The sequence below is a fragment of the Camelus bactrianus genome, chromosome 1 (assembly GCF_048773025.1).
Source record: "Camelus bactrianus isolate YW-2024 breed Bactrian camel chromosome 1, ASM4877302v1, whole genome shotgun sequence".
NCBI classification, from domain to species: domain Eukaryota; kingdom Metazoa; phylum Chordata; class Mammalia; order Artiodactyla; family Camelidae; genus Camelus; species Camelus bactrianus.
In genome coordinates this window covers 99202878-99207789 of record NC_133539.1, presented here as the reverse complement: position 1 = coordinate 99207789, position 4912 = coordinate 99202878, and the positions used below count along the sequence as shown (strand labels likewise).

Below are 4912 nucleotides of genomic sequence, written 5' to 3'. Positions count from 1 at the left end.
CTTCTAGAAAAGTCTCTTACTGAACTAACATCCATGTGTTCAGTTCTGTGTTCTAAGGAAATAGATAATTGTTGGAGAATGTCCCCTTTGTAATAACTTAGTAACTTTCCCTTAGATTTCTAGTCTATACATCTGGATTCTTTTAAAAAAAATTAAGAAAGAAACTGGATTCTATTAACTTTTAAACATAAACTGTTAACCTCTACATTCATTTAACATTTCCATAATAACATTTTTAGTTTTTATGATATTTCTTTCTGAACACACTTCAGTTTCTCATATGTGTTGTGTTAACCTGGATTCAAATTTTCTCATATATGTTGTGTTGACTTACATGGATTCAAGACCCCATAGGGAACTTGCCACTGAAGATAGAAGAGAGGCACTAGTCCTTGCCCCGATGGTCCATGCATCTCTGCCTACTGTGTGTAGGTGAGTATCCCATTCATTTGGCTTGTTGTTTATTTGTTACAGTTTTTAATACCAGCTAGAAATTGTTGATTCAAGTTCAGTTGAGTGTCTATTCTGACTTATGTCTCTGACGTTTGTCATTGAAGCCACAGTGGACATTTCCCAATTTTAACTCTGTAGTTTATTTTAGAACCAATAGACCTAAGTAGATATGGATAGCTTGCTTCTCTTTTTTGTTTTTGTTTCATTTTGTTTTAACTGTGGTAAAAAACACATAACATAAAATTCATCTTAACCATTTTTAAGTGTACAGCTCAGTACTTAGTACCAAGTATTATTCACATCATTGTGTAACTAATCTCCAGAACTTTTTCATCTTGCAAAACCGAAATTCTACACTCTTTAAACCACTCCCCATTTCTTCCTCCCCTTGGCTCCTGGCAACTACCATTTCACTTTATGTTTATATAAATTTGAAGACCCTAAATATTTCATATAGATTGAAACATACAGTATGTGTAATTTTATGAGTAGCTTATTTTGCTTAGTGTAATATGCTCAAGGTTTATCTACAAATTAGTCAGGGCTTTATATTAGTCAGGGTTCTCCAGAGAAACAGAACCAATAGGAAATATTATATAATGTGTATATATATATATATATATATATACACACACAAAAATTGAGATTGAGTAGTAGGCAGAATTCCAAGATGGTCTCCAAGTGTCCCACGCTTTCTGAAAATGCTCTGTAGAATCCTCTTTCCGTTAGTGTGTTGGACCTTTTTGTTTGTTTCTTAAACACTTCGTATGGTAAAAATAGAGCAAAAATAGTTTTTTGTTCAAAGAGGAAAAAATATACTTCTATGGTCACAGCTCTAAGGATGATTTAAGTAGTCCCTGGCTCTCAGTTGTGCACTGTAGTATAGGTTAACTTCAACCACAGCTTCTCCAGCTTCAGTCATTTATCAGAAGCTAGAATCAACCTGTAAAGATACATGAAGAAATAGAACAAGTGGCAACCAGCTTCAACATGGCTCCTGCTGTTTGTGACTTCAGCGGCCCCTGATTGTGTATTCTGTGGGATCAGGCTCTCCCGTGTTACCACTTGGCATCGCAACAAACTGATACATATTCCAAGTGGAGACAGGCAGGTTGAGAAGGAAGACGAACCAGTGCAATGAAGCGAGCATCACTACAGTGACAGTGGTGTGGCCAGTCAATTCTGGAATCACCCATTTGTTTAATTTCTAGCAACATGATCTAGTATTAAATTAGTCACATCCTAAATAGGACAATGTAATTATGAAATACACTGAGAAATCAACAGTCAAGGAGAGAAAAGACAAACATCATTCCCTCCCTCCCCATCCCTTTTTCTCCTCCTAGTCCTTCTTCTTCTCCTCCTTTCTCGGCCTCCCTCCCACCCCACCCACCTCTGGTTGTTTTCTTTAATTGTGAAGTTTACTCCTGTACAATTTGTTTGATCTTCTTTCCTAATTCCCTGATTTGTTTCTGAGTAAATTGTTTGGTTTTTTCTTTCTTTTTTTTTTTTCTTTTGTTTTTGGAGATGGGGAAAATGATTGACTAAGGGATAGCAATGCCAATTCCTTCCTTCAGAGTTTTCTGGGTAGTTGACTCGGGCATTCATTATCTGGCTAAAGTCGCACTCATAATGCTAACACAGAAGGGCTGACTCCTGAGATTCCCGTAATGAATCCTGGGGCCAGAGAAAAGGGGGCCAGGATTCTGTATAGCTTAGAGTACTGTGAGGGGTAAGATCTTTAGCACTTGGTGGACAGTCCGCATACCTTAAAAGAAAGCCTGCTCTGCTACAGGTGTTTGTTTTCCCCCTTGTGGAGCCACACCTTCTGCAATCAGGGTTCTATCATCAGAAATTGTATTTAGTGACAGGTACTCCTCATCTGGGTGAATGAAATGAATTTAGATTTCATACTTGTCCACCCTCATCTCATCTTCACATATAGGTGAGAGAAATAATAAAAAGCAGCAAGATATAAAAAGGGAAAATTAATCTGAATGAAAGAGAGTTACTGTAGGAAACAGGAAAAAAATTAAAATTGTTATCATTAGTATCCTCATGGAAATTTTAAATAACAATATCGCATTTACTAAAATAATTCAACAACAGGCAGCAATGAGAAAATTTCTGGAAGTTACACCTGATTCTCCATGTGTCACTTTTCATCTTTCACTTATTAAGCTGATTTTCAAAACCACTGCTTTAGATTTCAAAGTGTGGTCCCTGGACCGGCACTATTAGTATCAACGGAGAACTTGTTAGAAGTGCCCGTTCTTGAGCCCCAGCGCAGATCTCCTGAAATAGACATTTTGGCTGTGGAGCCCAGCAAGCTGTGCTTCACTGAGCCCTGCAGATGACTCTGATGTGAGCTGAAGTCTCAGAGCCACTGCCTGACTGCATATTAGAATCGCCTAAGGAACTTTAAAAACTGCTGGTGACTGGCTCCTACCCTAGGAGATTCTGACTTAATAGACTTGGGGTGCAACTTGGGCTTCAGGAGTTTTAAAAGCTCCCTGGTGATTCTACTGTGCAGCTAAAGATGAGAACCAATGATCTCTATCTGCTGGGCTCAAATAATTAGATCCCTTTCCAGATCTGTTTAAAGCAGTGGTTCCCGAGCATGTCTGCTCTTTGGAATCACCTGGAGAACCTCACAGATAACTGCTGGGGTGTAGCACCCCTAGACACTGTCCTTTGTTTGCTCTGGGGTGTGGTCTGGATTTTAAACAACAAAAATCAGGCTACTCTAATATGTCAAGTTTGAGAAACAATGGGTTAAAAACTAAACTCCATGTTCTAAAGATACATTCCTAATTCCAGAGACTAAATTCCTAGATCTAAAGACACTAAATATATGACCTTTATATACATACATATTATCTTATTACAAATAACATATATAAAGACTAATTATATACTGATTATATACATATAACTGAAGTAAGATTTAATTGTTTCCAACATCCCTAAACAAAATTAAGCTTAAAAAAAGAAGATGATTCGTAGCCCAAGGTAATGGACAGAAAGCAGTGCTTCTCAGTCTTGGCAGTGCATCAGAATCTCATGGGAGCTTTTAAAACCTTTAATACTTAAGCCTCACCCCAGACCAATTAAATCCAATTAAATCAGAACCTCTGGGTGTAACTGAGGTATCCGTATTATTTAAATTAAGTCAGAACATCGCAGAGTAATCAAAGGTTCAGTATTTTTGAAATATCCTCAGAAGCTTCCAAAGGGCACAAGAGGCTGAGAACCACAGGTCAGAGGGCGACTTGCACTTCAGGTGAAAAGGAGCTTTGCTCATTCTAGTTTTCTCACAGGACATGGAGAAGCTGGGCCTGCCTTATGTGCCCAGGGATGGAATGACAATGTCACCAGCAGGGGTAATGATACGAGCATCAGTATAGGGCCTTATGTAGTAGGTGTCTACCTGATATACTTCTGGCTTTTATTAGTGGTTTGGCATTTGGTGGCCGGATGCCCCCTGCACAAGTCACCCAGGGATCTTGTAATATTTTTATTTATTATTATTATTAAAGTCAAACATTTGAGCCACCAAACTACTGCGGTAAAACTAAGCTGCAGTAGCTTATGTTAGTGGTTTTCCACCAGCAGGATTTTGTCACCCAGGGGATACTTGACAATGTCTGGAGACGTTTTGTTTGTCACAGCTGTCGAGGGAGGGGAGTCCTCCACTGGCATCTAGTGAATAAAAGGTCAGGGGAGCCTCTAAACACCCTATAATGCCCAGGACAACTTCCCACTCCAATAAAGAATTACCCAGACTGAAATGTCAGCAGCGCTGAGACTGAGAAATCTTGCTTCTGCCGAAAGCCTGTAGGCTTCTACTATTTCAGGGGAAATTGTAGATCAAAGGTAGAAAGTCTATTACAAAGAATAATTTGCTTAGGGGAGAGTTCAGAAAATCTCCAGAATTTCTTGATAGAACCAGGTATTCTAAAGATCATACCTTGTTCCTAGGAAGAAACTCAGCTGCACAGTGGTTTCAAATTATCCCGGCATCTATTTAAAATTTGTTCCTGGATTTCTCAAAGTAAAAATTCCAACTTACAATATTTAATATATTCTAAGAGAAACTCATCTCTGTGTACATATATTTAGAACAACCAACAAATCATCTGGAGGGTTTCTTTTTCCATGGGTTTATTCCCTAAGCCCTGAGTGTCCTTCTCTGTCTCCTATCCAGGGGAGCCCAGGTGTGTTTTTTTAAGTGACAGTTGAGGAGTCAGATCCTCCTGAAAACCTTGCATGACCTAGGACTTCCGTTACTAAAAGAGGTGTCCCTCTTTCATGTTCTCAAGATACTCTCTGTGCATTTCACATTTGTCTCATAGTATGTAAACATTTTAAAATATGAATCTAACTCCTTAATAAGCTGTATCTCTTAAAGGTAGAGCATTTGCTCTGTAGTTCCAGGACCTCGCAAAACCCTGGCACG

At 38.7% G+C, this 4912-nt stretch overlaps 1 pseudogene; it reads right to left on the bottom strand.

The window, feature by feature from the left end:
- Nucleotides 1-1371: 1371 nt before the first annotated feature.
- Nucleotides 1372-1766, bottom strand: LOC105066025 (protein cornichon homolog 4 pseudogene; annotated as a pseudogene).
- Between the last annotated feature and the right edge of the window lie 3146 nt (nucleotides 1767-4912).